This window comes from Protopterus annectens, chromosome 1.part0, assembly GCF_019279795.1.
Source record: "Protopterus annectens isolate FY-2018-M chromosome 1.part0, PAN1.0, whole genome shotgun sequence".
Classification (NCBI taxonomy): domain Eukaryota; kingdom Metazoa; phylum Chordata; order Ceratodontiformes; family Protopteridae; genus Protopterus; species Protopterus annectens.
In genome coordinates this window covers 1,164,725,097-1,164,744,528 of record NC_056725.1, presented here as the reverse complement: position 1 = coordinate 1,164,744,528, position 19,432 = coordinate 1,164,725,097, and the positions used below count along the sequence as shown (strand labels likewise).

The 19,432-nt window shown below is 40.4% G+C and overlaps 1 long non-coding RNA gene across 1 annotated transcript in view; it reads left to right on the top strand.

Annotated features, from left to right (window-relative positions):
- LOC122801699 overlaps positions 1 to 18,334 on the top strand; it is a 122,922-nt gene extending 104,588 nt beyond the window's left edge. The window contains exons 3-4 of the long non-coding RNA XR_006364785.1: positions 17,929 to 17,978; positions 18,082 to 18,334. This is a non-coding gene — a long non-coding RNA (uncharacterized LOC122801699). The remainder of the gene's footprint in view (positions 1 to 17,928; positions 17,979 to 18,081) is intronic.
- The last annotated feature ends 1,098 nt before the right edge of the window (positions 18,335 to 19,432 follow it).

Genomic DNA, 19,432 nt, shown 5'->3' with positions numbered 1-19,432 from the left:
CTCTCTGGCTGACACGGACATCCTACAAAAGGGCCTTAATGAGACGGACACCTGGTGTCAAAGTCATGGCCTCAAACTAAATGCCAAAAAATGCATAGTCATCCCGTTTGGGAAACATAAAACACCCACGAATGAACACATAGGTAGCAGCCCCCTTAATACAGAAGAGGTAATAAGAGATCTGGGGACTCAGATAGTAGTCTCTCCTTTGACAATCATATTGCCAAAGTAGCTAGGAAATCCTTCTATGTGGCCCATCTAATTACTAAAGAGTTCGCATCTAGAAATAAAGAGGTTATAGTGCCACTCTACACGTCACTCATTAGACCCATCATAGACTACAATGCCCCATTTGGGATGTACTTCACAAGACACTTCCAACAGCTGGAAAGACCACAAAAATACCTCACCAAGAGGATTACTGGCCTCAAACATATGTCCTATGCAGCCCGATGGAAAAAACTCCGGCTGTATTCAGTAGCATATCGCTTACTCAGAGGTGATCTCTGCCTGATTTACAAAGCCATGTCCAACTCAGAATTGATGGACATGCTCCACCTAAAGAAATCCAAGTCACTGCGAGCCACGCGCTCTAGTGAGCTAAACCTCACACAACAATAAACAGAACATGCTGGAGGGATAGATTCCTGTCACAGAGACTCCCCATGCTTTGGAACAAAATTCCAAACTACATTAGGCAAAGCCCTTCACTAACTCTCTTCAAAAGAAACCTTGACGGGTGGATGAGTAACAGAAAATACACCCTAGGGATCACTTCATTAGCTCTGCTTGACAGAGGATCAGTTAATTAATTAATGGGATGGTGAAAGCCGACAAAACCTGGCTAGGCTTATAAATGCCCTCGGGCAGATAACCTAGTACCTACCTATGAATCTATACATATAAAGTGTTAACAATGCATGATAACAAAAGAGCAACAACACCAAGCACCAAGTACAAAAGCTCAAAACACACATAACATATACACAACAGAAGCACATTTAAAATCCCAGTAGAATGACAACACAGATGACTGTTGTTAAAGTTGGGTCAATAAACTTCATCTTTTCTCACAATTAACACGTACTGATGTTTAAGCACAATAAAAACTGCAGGGTTACACTTAATGGTAAGTGCAGCAAATGTGATGCACTCAAAAGTTAAATGTAGGAGATCTATCTTTGTGTTGCATTATGGGAAGCTTGTATACACATTTGCATTTAGTGACATCATTTGCATAAACAGTGCTAAATGGAGGCAGTTAAAAAACATTAATAATAAAGGGTACAACTAAGGCAGCAAAACTAAGGGCATGGAAGACATGACTCGCTCCTGTTGCTGCTCTTCCAGTCTGTGCATTTGCTCAGTACACATAGATTTATTCCATCTTCTCTCCTTGCCATTTGTAAGAATACAGTGAGCATAAAGATTGCACAACAGCAACGATTCTATGTTAGTTATACAGCACTTAATAGTAAATGGCACAATTTTAGTACATATTGTGATAATACACACTTTTGAAAGCTAAGATCATTGAAGCAATGACGTGTACCATTACCTCATATATGTATTTATACATACAAGTATACACTGTCATAACTGGTATCAACTTGGAAGAAGCTAAATTTAAATTTACAACAGTCACCTATGTTTACACCAGAGGCCACTAAGCTACCTGCCAAGCTGCATGTCCTGTGATACAGAAGAATAAGTTTCTGTGAGTCAGACATGTTAAGCAGAGAATATTCAGCACAGAATGCACAGCAGGCAAATCCCGCTGAATGATATGAAGACTGATGTGATCACCATTAAGCACAGTGGATTGTACAACAAAACAAGGTTAATAGTGCATGGACGGCAATAACTAGGGGACTGTGCTTACCAAAGTGTCATGTATGCCACATTCAGATATGAGATGTAGTAAGACTGTCACATAACTAACAGCACATACATGCATGTAAAATACATATGCAGGCAACTATACAAATGCTCATGTAGATTTATGTGTGCACTTATGATGATATCTCTGCTTACATAATACATATATCTGCATAGCTAAACATATACTGATATATATGTGTGTATGTATATCTGAGTGTATCATTTGTAGCAGTGTAGCTGGGGTGGGGTGAGAGGGGCAACTGCATCCACGGCCTATATGGAGTATGTGCTGCAACACAAAGATGTCTTTAGAGATGCTGTTTTGCACAATACCTGCATAAATGTCTAACATAACAAAAGGTGGGATTTACAGAAACAAGAGGACTGATGTGTAAGAACCCCAAAACAAAAGAAACCAACAATATAATTACTGGCTGTACCTAGAGTGCTATCCTTTCAGGTATACTGCATATTTAATATTCCATCTGCACATTTGCTTTAAGACACATGTAATCACATAACCCAGCCATAGTTAATGTCTGTCCACTTGCATTGCTCACATATTCCTAATTCATTTAGAAGGTATTGCATGTTTGCAGTCATTACTGAACATTTAAAACTGAGTTTAGTCAGTCAATAATTTTCATCAGTAATGTAACTGAAGCACAAAGAGATCCTTGCCACTAAACTGAATAATATGGAATACCATCAAAGTGCTCCGGATAATGTAGAAATATGTAGTCATCTGTGGCTTACGCATGTGTACACATTTCAGTAATGCAGCACACAACCATATTGCAGTATCATAGCTGTTGAATTAATGCAAAGAAATTAATGCATATGCAAGTTTGTAAAAAATTGCTTTTGTGGGTTTTGAATCAATAATCACTCAGCTTCACACAAAACTGCTACATTGATTAACCAGTTGAGCAAATCAACAATATACATTTTCCAGGGTGTATTAGGGACTTTTACTACATACCAATGTATATAAGCTTTCTCAAATACATACAGTCATGAGTGAGGAATGCTGTTACTATAAATTTCTGCACACTTGTATTTCAGGCATTGCTTATTTATGGATAACCTCAGACTGTGCAGTTATGTGGCCATTGATGGGGTAATACTCATTCATGTTTTGCATGACAACAAATGTAATGATGGTATCACAGAATACATATAATATCATTATAACAATAGTGTGAGCATAATAAACATGTGTGCACCCCATTTCACTACCTTAGTAGATGCCATTACTTTTTCCTAAATATGCTATGAATACTTAGGAATCACAAATTAGTAGCATAGAATATACTTTCAGTAAATAATAAACAAATGATGTTCTTCGTTCCCCATTGCCGCAGTCCTTACTATTGGGTATAGTCCGCATCCAGTCGGCCCGAATACCAGAGAGGTCAGGGCGCATTAGACTGGCGCCAGTACGTCAGGGTACTAATGCGCATGACCGACGTCATATCCTCAGTCTTTTTTGCCGCATGGTCCGATGCAGAAGCAATTTTGCGAGTGCAGGTTGGCGTTCTGAAATATTTCCGAAACCGGAGTTTCAGACCGAAACAGAGTTGGAACATTTTGGTTTTTCTTGCCTCAGTATTTAACCGGATGTCAGAAAAAGTGAATAACTGTATTTCTTGTGGGAAACAGATACCTCATAGGGATTACCATACCTTGTGTATACCTTGTTTAGGGCCTGAGCACGCGTTGTTGGTTGCCGCTCTTGTGCTAGGTTTAACAAACGCACTATTAAGAGGAGGTTAGACTGTGCCAGGTTAGTGTTTGGGAAGCGTTGCAATTATAAAATGCCGCAAGAAGCGCAAGGACAAAACAGCGAAGCCTACGGTTGATGAACCGGCAGTCCCGGACGTCGGTTCTTTAGAAGGCTCAGTGGAGCCAGAGGTTTTGCCAGGAGTTTCCATGGAGTCTCAGGCAGAAACTTTACTGTTACAGGATGTGCCTCTCAGGTGGTAGGCCAGGCTGAGGGGGCTTCTCAGGTAACTGTTCTTCCCTCTCTTTCCAAGGTAGTTAGAGCCTCTCCTTCTGTTGCCAAAACTTCTTTGAGAGGTAGGCCTAGTTCAGCTTCAGTGGGGCTTCTCCTAGCATTTCGGTTCTGTACCTAAGAAACATATGCTTAAAATGGCTGAAGATTTGATTACTATGATTAGAGGTTCTATGCCCCGCCTGATAAGAGGCCTAGGGTGGAACCGAGTTTGATAGTTTTGAACAGTGTTCAGAGGCTTCAGAGTCTTCATGAAGACTTGCAGGAGTATCCTACTTATTCTGATTCTGATGTGGATGATTCCACTCCTACAGCTTCTCCTCCTGAGGATTTCTCATTTTCAGAGACTCTGCATTCCATGAGGGAGCACTTTAAATGGGAAGGCCAGGATTACTCTGATTCAGGAAAAGGCTTAGGGAATTCTTGTTTTACCCCAGCATAGGCCCTTAGCTATTCCTCCTGTGTTGAATGTGGTGGAAGATGTTTTGCAGAGGCTTCCCTAAACCCAGACTCTTTGCCTCCTGCTCCTGTTAAGCCTGATAGGTATTATAGGGTGCCCGGCTCATAAGTATTTGTTTAAGAGTCCTAGGGCGGACCCAGAAACTATTTCTCAAGGGCCTAAAGGTGTTAAAGCTTCTGTGATTAAAAATCCTGTTCCCACTGATAAAGAGGCAAGGGCTTTGGATAGGTGGGGAAAGAAAGTGTATACTTCTTCCACTCTAGCCATGAGAGCATTGAATTGTCAGTTTCACATGCTAAAATATCAGAATTATCTCCTTTCACAATTAAAATCTAAGGTGGATGCTTTGGCGGAAGGTATTGAGTGTAAAGAATTGCTGGATTTGGTTCATGTGTCTGAACAAGTGGGTAAGCATTCTTTGCAATGTGGTTTTGATGCTGTACAGGCCTCCTCGAGGGTGGCTGCTACTAGTTCTGTTCTTAGGCATGCCTGGTTGAAGGATCAGAATTTAGCTGAGCATGTTAAGACAAGGATTTTGGATGCTCCTTTACAGTCTGATGTGTTGTTTGGATCGCCTGTGGAAGCAGTTTTAAAGAAAATGGAGGACAAAGCTAAGTCTATGCAAACTGTTAAAGATTTTTGCAGGTGCAGCCACCGAAGTTTAGTAGAAATTGGCCTGCTAAGGGGTGGACATATCCTGCTTATGATTCCCAGTCTAGGGGTAGGTCTAGACGTGGTAGGGGCAGGGCTCAGGGTTCTTTTAGGCCTAGAACAGGGAGTTCACCTGCTCAGACTTCTGGTGAGGGCAGGGTCAGTCCTTTCAACAGACCCAATGACCTGTCTTTTCAGCTGCCAGTAGATTCTCGCCTGGCAGCTCCTTTGGGAGGAAGACTGTCTCTTTTCAAAGAAAATTGGGATTTAATTACTCAAGACAAATGGGTGTTGGATATCATTCACCACGGTTACAGATTTTATTTCCATACAATGCCCCTTTCAAAGGCATGCCAGACGTTCCTCCTCCACAAAGAAAAGAGGCTCACAAGCAAGTTTCTCAGTTACTCCAGATGGGGGCCATTCAGCCAGTCCCTGTATCAGAAAGGGGCCTAGGATTTTATTCTCGCCTGTTCCTAGTACCAAAGAAGGGGAACACGTGGAGACCAATTTTGGATTTATCTCTCCTCAACACTTTTCTGGACATTCCCAAGTTCAAGATGTTGACGTTACAACAGCTTTTACCTCTGCTGGGCAAAGATCACTGGATGGTAACTTTAGATCTCAAGGAAGCTTACCTTCATGTGCCTATAAGGCTAAGTTGCAGGAAGTATGCTGGAAATTCTCATTATCAGTTCTCTGCATTGCCCTTTGGCTTATCTACTGCCCAGAGTATTCACAAAGGTTCTGGCTCCAGTGATAGCTTACTTCAGGCTTCAAGGAATTCAAATCTATCCTTACTTGGACGACTGCCTGATTCTGGCTCAAGAAAAGGAAGACCTTCTACAGCATCTGGAATATGTCATAGCAGTGCTAAGATGCCTAGGGTATTCTGTGAACGAAATAAAGTCCAGTCTAGTACCCTCTCAAGACATGTGCTTTCTGGGTGTGAGACTGAATACAGCAGCCCAGATGGCCTTTTTAACCCCGGACAAACAAAAGAGTCTATCACTTTACTTCCATCAACTATCTCATCAGTCCGTGCTGACTGCAAGGACAGTCCTTCAAGCATTAGGGTTCATGGCATCTTGTATTCTGGTGCTTCCCAATGCCAAACTGCATATGAGGAAGCTACAATGGTATCTCAAAATGTATGGACACAGCACTGCCAGGATTTGGACACTGTCATTCAAATAATACCTTGCCTTCAAAAAGAATTTTTGTGGTGGGCTCAGGAATGTCACCTAAACAAGGGACTCTCTGTGACCCGGCCAGAGGCGAGTCAGATTTTAACGACAGATGCCTCGGACATTGCTTGGGAGCTCATCTAAATGGAAAGTGGATACAAGACAAGTGGCCTGCCAGACTACAGCATCTACATATCAACATGAAGGAGATGTTAGCAGTCCAGTTTGCATTAATGGCTTTCAAGGAGTTACTTCTTCCAGGGCAGGTGTTGATTCTAACAGACAACACAACTGTCATGTGGTACATCAACAAGCAAGGGGAACACATTCTTATCCTCTATGCAGGCAAGCAATGATTTTATGGGAGACTGCGCTAAGCTTGCAACTAACTCTTCAGGCAAGGTTTCTGGAGCACAGAACTCCTTAGCAGATGTGTTAAGCAGACAAATCATGGATCCCCACAGTGGAAACTGGATCTTCATGTATTTCAAAATTGACAGTGTCATGGGGAACTCCAGACATAGATCTGTTCGCTTCTCCACTAAACCACCAGCTGCCACAGTATTGCACAAAGGGGTTTCATCACACAGCTTGGAAAGTGGATGCTCTGTCTTTCAGTTGGAAAAACCTTCATGTGTATGCCTTTCCTCCTCTGCCTCTTCTTCCAAAGGTACTATTAAAGGTCAGACAAGACAGGCCAAGGATGATTTTGATAGCTCCAGATTGGCCTCGGCAACACTGGTACCCACTACTACGGAGTCTGGTAAGGAAGCCTCCATGGCCTTTACCTCTGATTCCTCATCTGTTATCTCAGAAGGATGGTCATCTGCTCAATGTCAAGCTTCACTCTCTTCATCTAACAGCCTGGCATATTCTGTGTTGAAACACAGCAGGTCTCAACTTCCTCAACAAGTTTTAAATGTGATTATGGAAGCTAGAAGACCTAGTACAAGGAAAGTGTAAAATGGAAGAGATTTTTATTTTGGAGTACAGCAAAGAATTTGCAGGTTTCTGAGCCTAATTTGAGTGTGGCTCTTCAATACCTTACTGAGTTATTGGACAAAGGTTTGTCCTTCTCTTCCATTAAGATTCATGCTGCAGCAATTTCAGCTCATTATGATTGTGACCCACCATTGTTTTCGCATCCTTTGTTCAAGCAGTTTCTTAGAGGGCAAAGAATATAAGAGAGCTCCTACTCCTGCTTGGGATCTCAATTTTGTGTTGGAAAAACTTACTCTACAACCTTTTGAGCCTCGCGGCTACTGCTGAATTGAAATACTTGTCATGGAAGACTGCTTTTCTGTTGGCTATTACTTCTGCAAGAAGGGTGTCTGAGTTGCAGGCCCTTATGGCAGTAGAGCCATTTTGATTTTCCATAAGGATAGGGTATCATTACGTACTAATCCTTCCTTTATGCCTAAGGTGGTTTCTAGTGTGGCTTTAAACCAAACTATTCATTTGCCTACTTTTTATGCAGACCCCAAAATAAAGGGGAAAAGATTTTGCACACTTTAGATGTACACAGGCAATTACTATTATTTAAGCAGGACTAAGGATTTCAGGCAGTCTCAGCAGTTGTTTGTTTCTTTTGCTTTGAGTTCAGGGCAAGCCTGTGTCAAAACAAACTATTTCTAGGTGGATTGGCTTTTGCATTGCATTTTGTTATTCCCATCATGGCAAGGAGATTCCAGCTGGGATTAGGCCTCATTCCACTAGGGCTACTGCCACTTCAACAGCATTTCTAAGGGGGGTGGCAACTAAGGATATTTTGGAAGCAGCCACTTGGAGTTCAGTGCATACTTTCTCTAAGCATTATCACCTTCCTATCTACTCTAAGTCTAGGGCTGGTTTTGCCACAGCTGTTTTGCAAGGCATGTTGTCAGCTCCTGCTTCTTTATGATTTGCCAGCCTCCCTTACCTCTGCTTTGGGATTCTACCCAATAGTAAGGACTGCAGCAATGGGGAACGAAGAACATAGTACAGTTTTGTACCTACCATAAATGTAGATGTTCGAGGATCCCCATTGCTGCAGTCCTCCTTCCCCTCTGTGTTTAGGGGTGGTTGTGTAGGTGAGGTTACATGCTTATATTTGTTGTATATATTCTTGTATATATTGTACTTTTTTTTGGTGCAGGTATTTTGGACCTTGTCTTTTTAGGGTCTTCTGACATCTGGGGCAAGAAAAGACTGAGGATATGACGTCGGTCATGCGCATTAGTACCCTGACGTACTGACATCAGTCTAATGCGCCCTGACCGACGTCAGCCTTATACTCTGGTATTCGGGCCGACTGGATGCGGACTATACCCAATAGTAAGGACTGCGGCAATGGGGATCCTCGAACATCTACATTTATGGTAGGTACAAAACTGTACTTTATAGGTGTTAAGGTGTGAAATATGGCACTTACTGTAGGGATTTGGGGGCTGTTCGTGAACCACAACAATCCACTCTGTAGTTGTTGACATTCCCTATACTGCAGGTCATTTTAGTGGTGTCAAACCTGCACGCCAGTCCTGAAGATCCCATTCTGTTCATAAAGCTCACTGGCAATCCTGTTACATATGTTGATCTGTGTGAAGTTCCTCTGGAATGCATACATCCCGGCATCACATTGCGTATACATTGGCAACATGGCCTACTCCTCCATTCATCTCTATACTTGGATGAGCTGCAGTCTCCTATCAGTTGACATAAACTTTAAATCGGTATAAACGATCAAAATGCTTTCTAAAAATTGTTCAGTTTGTAGGTAGCAAGAGAATGAAATGAAAATGTATCATTATCACCTTTTAAAATTGGTGAAAATAGGGTGGTAGCAGTCTATTGTCAAGAATCGGGCACGAGTTACACATTCACATTCCATGAAAACTTGTGGACATTTACACTGAGCACTGTGCACTTATGCCACATGACTGGTTTAGATGCCGAGATTCAAGAAATAACCCTGATGTTTGCTGACACAATTCCATAACATTCCATGTTAATGCAGCTCCTTAATTATGTATGGTGCAAATAGCATTTAATAACTGTGTGTGCAGAGTTGCCCTTACTGTTGGATTTATTTCTCTGACATGTCAAACCCATAAGGTAAGCTTTCCTATAGTCAGTTGCTTAGGTTGCCATTATGAGCAACAGGGGTTAGTATTGGTCTGTGATGGTCAGAACATCTTGTGTGTACCACCTCAGTCATATTACATTGAGATGGCCCTATGAAACTGTCTGCACATGAACATATAAGTTACATAAAGGGTAAGAGTTGGCTTCCCCAAATGCATGTTTATGGTTATATGTTCATCATTCCCAGTGAAGTTTCTGCCATATAGTGAACTGTGGATACAGATGGAGTCTGACCATACCCACAGTTTATACCGTTCTACTTGTTAGTCCATAGTACAGTTTCCAGATAACAATGGTTTACGAGACTTTCTCCAAATCAATCGTAATAATTATGGTCTGAGATATCTACTGATGCTGAGTCTTAACATTGAAAGCTCCCATGCCATTCAATGGGACTGGTAGGACGTTCAGAGGTTCAGCCTGTAACCCTCTTTCTGTGTTCACATTGAATCATCAGAGCTATGATGCATAGGTCATATGTTCTTAATGTATTGAGGTGCTGTTTGACACCGATGGATGCATATGCTGATCATATGCAGGTACATTACATAGTTATGCAGCTCTGTGTGAATTACTGTATTGACATTTGTGTAGGTGATATGGCAGGGATAATTGGCTCTGCATATGTAAGTGTGAATAACCCATAAACATTGTTACTGAAATGATGGTGTAGTGGTAATGTGCAGCATATAAGGTTGTCAACATTCCAACAGAACTGGGTTCTAAGCCCATCTTTGGATGTATAATATATCCTAAGCTGTGGATCGGGGCGTATGTGTAGCACATGTACTTTATATTTAATGAGATAAGCATCACCTGCTGGATAATGTGAATGTTTGCTATAATTACCTGGACATGGTGGCAGTACACATAGTAAATTGACATATTTTGTTTTGCACTGCAGTAAAATGTACTCATGGAGTATTAAACCTTCCCATACTTTTAATGCTGATCTGACTATAGGTATACTACATGTATGCATCCTGAGATGTGCAGTGTGCACCTTTTATTTTTACAGATTTCACTAGCAGCACAAGTGATCATTTTTCTCACAGGGAAAATGAAATTATACTTGAGGCCTTGCAACAATATGGTAGGAATTTACTAGGCTGGACAGGTGATATATTCTGAAGGAATCAGGTATGGAGGAACATAATCAACATGGTGAATGCTGTGGGGGGGAGATACAATTGCTTTTAGGATGCCAGTCATTGCTGTTGCCCAAACATGATTCCCAGGGCAATCAACAGGCTCCACTGATATGAGAGGGAGAGGAATATCGCTAGTGGTAGACCACCAGTACCTCCTCCAGATGAAACTGCATTATTTCTGGCCTCTCACCATACCACCTGCCAAGATCATCATATTCCTGAGGTAGGGATTGAGGATACTGTCCTGACACATAATGGTATGTACACTGTTCACATGCAGGACATCATACCACGTGTGTATTTCACAGATATACATTCACACTTCTTATCTGTTAGTTCGCATTTCACAGTGGCAAACCAGCATTGTCACCAGTGACCCAACATGGCTGAGGGAATACCTGTTAAAACTGCTTGTAAGTGCTGTTAAATGAACATTGCTTAGGTGACACTGTGAGCACTGTGTGTACTGATGTGTTTTACATCTGTATAGGACCATCCCATTCAGAACAGCATCCTTGGCCTTGTCTCTCTTGTTAGATAGGGTTGTGTGTATGTCCATTGACCTGCCACAGCCTGATGTTAAGAGGGATATTTACTGATTTGTTGCTCATTTTCCACTTTAACCTACAGGTTCAGCACACCAGTAACTGAGGTTGGTCACCTCAGAGGGCAAACTTTATAGGTGTTAAACTGAGATTTCCTTAAGTACCAATGTGACCATATGTGTAATGATGTTGTTTTCAATTGCAGAAGGCCATCTCTTTTGGATCAAAGTCCTTGGCCTTCGGGTGCATGTCTCTGTACTCAGAAAAGGTCAGATGTAACCATTGACTTGCCACTGCCTGATGTAAAGAGTGATAATTATTCATTTGTTGCTCATGTTCCACTTTAATCTCTAGGTTAAGCCCATTACTGAAGGAAGCTGGCCAACTCAGAGGTAAGACAGTCTCTATTGGTGTTATATTGAGATACCCATAAATGTCATTGTAAACATATGTGTACTAATGCTTATTCACTTGCATAGGGACTTTGCATTCCTGCCAACCACTTCAGCTGTCAGGTATGTGTATCTCTACTCTGATTGTGTTGCATGCATCAGTTTATATGCACCCTGATGGTGTGTGTGTGTGTGTGTGTGTGTGTGTGTGTGTGTGTGTGTGTGTGTGTGTGTGTGTGTGTGTGTGTGTGTGTGTGTGTGTGTGTGTGATCTTCATACAGACTTGTGTATGTGTCTGTTTGTACATCACAGTGGCATTTCTGTTCTCACCACCAGTGGTTGAGTCAGAGAAGGACATGTCACGTGAGACAGGATGTATGTGCTGTTTTACATTGGCATCATTATGTGTTTGCTGGTTAACTGGATTTTTATTGCTCTCCAGGGTCATTGAAGCACCCATGGCCACAACAATCAGGTAAATCCATTAGTGCTCTATGTTTTTAGTGAATTGTCAGACTGTTTCACTCATGTCCTGCCTCATTTGCACACTGTCAATGTATATGACATGCATCATACCTGTATTTGCAGCACATCCCCTTCCTGCCTCCTCCAGACACCCATCCACTAATCCTGAGGAGGGATGCGATGTGCCAAATTCAGAAAGAATGGCCAGTGAGACACAAGACACTGCAGTGAAGTCAGCATTGATATGCCCTGGAGAGAACAGTCTTGTGGTTCATGGTATAGCCATTAATTGGAAGGAAAGTGTGTCAGGCCAGTCTGATGATATTGGGGCATCAGACATTGTCATGATGATGACTTTGGCCTGTTGTCTCCCCAGTAGAGCCTTGGAGTGATGGTGATTCTTCCCCACAATGGAGTGATACTATCCATAGAACTGCATGTGGGAATGGAGCTGATGTGCATGGATGTGTATCTGATGGTGTACATATATTCATAAAGGCACAAGAACATTCACATCAACAACATGGCAATGATGCACTTGTTCATGCTACTGATCATGTAGCACACCAGCTCCTTGTGTTACATGATGGTCAGCAGAGCAGGCATGGGGCGGTAATGGCAACAGTGACTGTACAACATGATGGCATGCTGTGTTGAAAGCCTTCTCACAGTGGTGCTGGAGCAGTTTCATAATATAAAGCAGGGGTTAAATGCCCTGACACTCATGAGTAGATCTCCTCCAGTTGGTGGGGTGACTCTTGAACATCATTGTCTGTGCTGCAATGTGTCCACACGTCTGCTGTTGGTGACTCTGTTCAGAACCTGGCAGTCAAGTCCAGACATACACATCAAAGTGCTGCTCAGACTCATACTGCATCCTAACTTAAAAGTGTCATCGCATCCAATTCCTTAGTACAGCACAGTGGGCATAGTGCTTCTGGATGTGGCAGGGGCATCCAAGATAATGGTGTGAGCCATCATCATGGGTGCCCTAGATGGCTTTAGTGTGGTAATGGCAGTTAACCCATTCTGTGTCCTGTTGGGTCATCCTAATCCTGTTCCAATGATGACCACCGTGCCTGCCACTGCCTGCTCTAGCTGTTAGTGGTTTATGACTTGTTTGATGACACAGGATTTTTCTATACATGCGGCTTACATAGTAGACTGACATCAGGAAGTGTCAGTGTTGTACATATTTGTTCTTGTGATAGCTTTTTTAATAAATTGACAACTTTACTGCTTAACATGATTACCATCTTGCTGCTGTTTGACCTGCTCTTGCTAACTACCATACATCAGCCATATCTCCAAAGCATCAGCAAAAAGCCTCATAGGTATGTCATTGATTTCTATATTTAATATTCCATTGCTGTCTGCCATTATTGTACTGGTGTACTTCATTTTGCACACCAGTGATACTTGTGGCAATTTCTTTTACTACTGCAACTTCTTCCCCATCACACAACATGCACCTGTGATTTCAATTCTCACTTTTGATATCCTCTTGATGAAGTGTACTTCTCATGTGTGCATTTCCATTCATACTTGCTTATGCAGATATTTCCTATACATATGGTGGCTCATCCAATGCACATGATAGCAGGTTCATTGTTCCATGGCTGCTATATCATACTTGTGCTTTGATACTTTGTTGCATAGCACACATTTGTACATATAGATGATTCATGCCATTGCACCCACCTGTGCATTACACTATTGCCTTTTGTGGGACAGGACAGGCATGGCACGTACATGTATGTACCTTATTAAGTATGTGGCTTTGTTATCACACCTTACCATTTTGTTAGTATCACTGCTGCTGTCTGCTGCATAGGCTAGTGTCCTACAATGTTACACATTCCTATGATGTGTGTACTGCATCTCATTGTTACTGTACAACACCCCACATTTAGGTTCTGCTGTTGGCAGTACATCCCACTAATGCACATTCCTAGAATCATTGATATACTGACAGTAATGCTTCTGCTATCTTCACAAACTAACATTACATATGATTACAGCCTACATTGCCATCATGGCAGTATGGTAACCTTTGATGATGTACCTTACCTAAAGTGGTCCAGTGCTTACTGTTAGTCTGTAGCTGTACAGATGCATTCATTTCTTTAGCACACTTATGTGTTTAATGTTTGGGAGGTTATATTGTGGTTATGGTATGTATGGTGTTCCATCTGGACAACTACTGTCTCTTTCCTGTAGTTGTGTCCTGTGCTGCTGTGATGGGACAACATTATGTGAACATCACTGCTTTATCCATGTATGTGTGACCGGTTATGATTCAAAGTTATGAGGCAGACACTGCCATGTCACTTGAGATAGAATATATGGCCACAGCCTCAGTCACCCACGCCTGAATGTTCTCACCCTTGTGTCCTTCTGATCACCCTTTGACAGCTCTGATAGCTCCACATCAGAGATCTGGAGTTCATGGGGTAGGTCATTCACACCTAAGACTGGCAGGCCACCATGTTTTGTTGTTAGCATGTTGTACAGCATGGCACACACAGTGCCCATTTGTGAAGTCTTTTCTGGTGTGTATTGCAATGCTCCCCCTAAATGTGTCCAGATATCTGACTCTTGCTTTCAGCACACCAAAAACCCATTCAGTGGAGTTATGTGTCTTGGTGTTAATAGGGGTCTGTATGCTGTCATGAGCCAAGGCTACAGTGGGTAACTGCAGTCACCTGTTTATTGAAAAAAATGGTTTCCTTGCTTTCTTTTGGCAGTCTTTCTTCGTCTTACATCATTGCTGTGGTCCTGTACTTACCAAGGGTGGGGAGTTAGTATAAAGGTTAAGTTGTTTAACTTACAGACATAAAGTGCAGGGTTTGATTCTCAAACAAGATAATTAACTAGTCTTAAAATGCCCACAAGGACAGTCAGCCTTGTACTAATCTATGAAAAATTGGCTAGGCTTAAAATGACCCATAAGTGCAATTAGCCTAGTACTAATCCATGAACCTATAAACCTAAGTAAGAGCCCCTCTGGAAAGTCACCAAGTTAGAAAGTGTACTTCAGCTCACTTTCCCTCAAGATGGCTGCATCGTGCACACTACCAGTGTATATTGCAATGATATTGATAATTAGACCATCTGTTGAGCATACTTCCTGGCAACTGAGCAATGGAAACCCTTTTCTATTAATATGACATTCAGAACCAGATGATGCTGTTTTATTTACTGGTACGTTACACCAAGGACATGGGAAGAACTGACTATTGCATAGAATTGTTCCATGGCAGTCTTGCACTCCATGGCTGTTGATGGGAATTGGATGTAGTCAGGAACTCTCCCAGAATATGATTAGCCACTGCCAGGGACACTCCTACAGCATCACCCATATGCTGCTGGAATGTCTCAGAGGCCAGTATATCCAGATTCAAGCACACTTTTTCTTCTACTGGGACTAGGTTACCCTGCAAGCTACATGAAGTTGTGGGGAGCACACATCCTACACACAACCTGTACACATCCTACACACAACCTGTACACATCCTGCACACAGCCTGTACACATCCTACACACAACCTGTACACATCCTGCACATAGCCTGTACACAGCCTCCACACATCCTGTACAAGCTCTCTGCCTAACCTGCATCTATTATTTCCTGGTCTGAGAGCTGGCGTAACAGTAGACTCACTTGGTGCCATGCTGGCTGCCTTCTGGGATGTATTTGCAGATCTTCCACTAGTATGGCATGTAGTACCCCAGCCATTATGGAATAACATCACCATTAGTTCACCAACATCTTTCTTTGGCACACTGTGCTGTTTTCAACTTTCTTTTGGAATTTGGCCCAAGGTCTCTTCTCTTCTCTTGTGATTCCATATTCCTTGTCTTCCCTGAAGTCTGCTTAACCTAGCCTCAGTCACTTATCTAGCCTCCATTGCTCATATTCACCTACCACACTTTCTAGTCAGTTGTCACTTCTACCTTCATAATTACTTGAAATAATCAAAGACCTTTTCTGGTTTACTTTTAAGATGGTACCCTAACAACAGGTAAAAATAAAATAGTAAATTTTGATGCCAGTAATTATGCCCCAAATCTAAGAGGACAGCAATAAATACATTAATCAGATGCTGAGGGGAAATAATTGTGGCTCAGACGTTATCCTTGTCTACTTCCAGGACTTGTTGTTATCAGTTTAGTAATAAGATAAATGAAAATCATCCACCTGTGTTGTTTTTGCATAAACATATAATTTATTACATTTTAGGGCATAGAACCCAGTTGATTATTGTAGACACTGGGTCTTGCACTAGAGATTAACAAAGGATGGTGCTGGCTGACAAATTATACCAGCAGAAGGTAGCAGAAGGTAAAAAAAGCTGTAAAGGCTGATAGATACTTCACTCTGCCACACTTATAAACAAAACATGTGGCAGAACAAAGTATCCAGCTTTTAAAGCTGTTCATTCTTCAGGGGGACACTTCATTTCTGCCTGCTGTTTTTGGCAGCACTGCATATTTTATCACCTCTCAAAAGCTTCAAAAGCTGGCAAAACCTTTTGCATCTCTACACTTTTCTTCTCTAACTGGTAATACATGAAGGAGATAAAGTGCCATGCACTACAAAGGATTATGATCAGGCCTTATTGAACATAATCCTTACTATGTGTTCTTAACATGGATACCAAGATTTACTTTTCAAGCTTCAATCTTTATGTGAATTTCTTGGCATCCCTGTCTCAAAACAGATAAAAAGTGTATTTATGATCAGAGACCTGATCATAATCGTGCATATTAACAACTAAGTAACAACGTAAGACAAAATATGTTATTTCTTCAGGAAGTGGCAGTCTTAGAGGTGATTATCATAAGTTTAAGAGCATGTGAAGCATCATCGACTACAAAAATGCAGTCATTGTAATGTCCCAAAGAAAAATACAGTCACTGGATTTAGTTTTACATCATGTACATGACTAAATAAAAAGAATTCCAATATAAGAAGTATACGACAGCCATTATTTTCTCTCTCTCTCTCTTTCTCACCCTCTCAGTACACACTCACACACACACATATATATATATATATATATATATATATATATATATATATATGTATGTGTGTGTGTGTGTGTGTGTGTGTGTGTGTAGACACCAGAACACTGCATGCAACTTGCAAATCAGATCACTTAGCTGATGGTGTCAGATAGAATGGCATCTTCCCACATTCAACACAAATACGTTGTTGCAGACTTTTTAGTTATGTCAAACAGCTTAAAAATGTTTGCCTTGATATAAACCTCATAAAAGTCATCAAGCATAGAAATAATGCTGGTACATCCCTTTTTGCCAGCATCATTGCCAAAAAATGGAACATCCTACCAAGCCATACAATCTCTACCACCTCCACTACTCAGTTTAAAAAACTCCTGAAAAACCATTTTCAGAATAATTGGTTATGCTCATGCCATTCACCAGGCTAACCCTTAAAAAGTTAACTCTTCTGTACCCCAACTACTCTCAGACAGTCTGTTTCATGAATATGTAATACTGCCTCTTTTTAGGTGTTTTGAGTAGATGTCTTTTGATACTCTATACCTCAGTGTTTGACTTTTGTATGAACTGTTAATTTAATGTGTTCCATACTGTATGTATCATCTCCTTGTGTGTTTGCAATGAAAGCTCTCATAACATGAAACGAATGTTCCATGTAATTTCCTGTTATTCTATGTATTTGTTGTTTGGAGCTTATCTCCCTGGGCCTCTGCTGAAAATGGACCTGTGTCCAGTCGGACTTTCCCGGTTAACAAATGTAAAATAAAATAAAATAAAATAAAATAAAATTTATTATATGTCAATGTGTGTTGGTGCTCTTCCCAGAAATGATATTTAGTAATGGGAGTTTGATGTAAAATCTAATCATTTTCAGTCTGCTTGCGGTTAGGTATTTAAAAGTGCATTTCATCTGAGATCTGAGTATTTAATGTTCAGACAAATGTGATTCCTGGACATGAATATAAAAATTAAACTTTTTATGTTTGTTTTTGTTTTATTTTAAAACATATGCACTAATTTCTTATTTCTGAAAGGAAGTATGTTGAGCTGGTGAGCTGTGACCCAAGATGGTTCCAAGGAGGAGGTAATAAAAATAATGCAACACCAAATTATATACTTTTAAGAAACTAAGACTTATAGTTAACTCACTGATTTGTTAATTCACTTTATCAAAATTTTCTTTTCAGAATATTCTCTTTGTCAGGATGAATGACAACTCAACATTACTGGAAAAAACAAAGAGATACCCCAGTCATGAAATGTTTCCGGAAATATTTTCCATTTAGCAGATGATGTCAATACAAGATTAAAATATAAGACACATTTGTAAATAGTATTATACTGTTACTGATTATGTGCTCCTATTGATAGTTCTTTTTTAAGTTCAGAGTTATTTGGAGATCCTGAGGCTGTCTTCCATTTTTTGTGCATTTTATAATATAAAGCTCATAGAATATTTGAAAATATGTATGCTGCATTGAGTCATAACTCTTAACACATTACAGTCATTTTATGAATATTGGTTTATTTAAAATAAGAGTTTTGGTAATTACATATCATTTTGATGCATTTGCTACCTCTGATTTCTGAAATATGCAGCTAAGTCATTTTAAAATTACTTTTTTCTATAGTGTTTTATACAAAAGGCCAGTTGGAGCAGTGCTGCCAGGCAATCGTTGTATTTAACTTAAAAATGTATTGCAACCTTACATTCTGACATCGTAGCTGTAATATAGCAGTAATCCTGTTATCGTGCATGGTTATCTTAAGGAGACTTTACAGTTCACCCTTTGATTTAAATGTTTGTGTGTTCAAGATACCTAGAAAGAACTTGAATTATTATAACACCATTTTTCTTTTTAATTTTCTTCATCACTTTTCTAGCTGATAATAGTTAAAGAATTACATGTACACTTTCTGTATCTTTTCCATACAGTGTTGATTTATTTAGCTTTCATCTAACCACAGGGTTCCCCTGTGTTTTTACATTGCTGTATAATCCAGGCCGTCACTACTAAAGCTTATAATCATTCCTTTAGTTGAATGTGTTGGATGGTTCCTTTGGGTTGTGGAAAACACTTAAAAGGACCCTGATAGCAGAAACATCCCCTTCATATACAAAATACATAAAAATGAAATCATTTCAGAAATTAAATTTGCAAAATTTGCAGGATGTAGCTGTAATTAATTGTGTATTTTCTCAAAAAGTTAACTTTATAGTTAACTATCGTTAAAATTACTGTATAAGTTAACTGTCTAGAAGACCCTTAAGGTAAAAAAGTCACAATTATGCAATGATAAATGAGGAAACATGTAGAAGAACTTGTACTTTTAATATAAGTCACATACAAGTAACACAATACAGATTACAGTCGATTTTAATGTAACAGCTGAATTTTGAGGCATCAAATGCGAGTTTCATAAAAATAATTGTTTTGAGTAAATATCTTCATGAAAAAACTGCATTTTCTGTTGATGAGATCAATAATTCAGTGAAGGTATGACTGACGAAAAAAGTACAGAAAAAGGTTAATAATT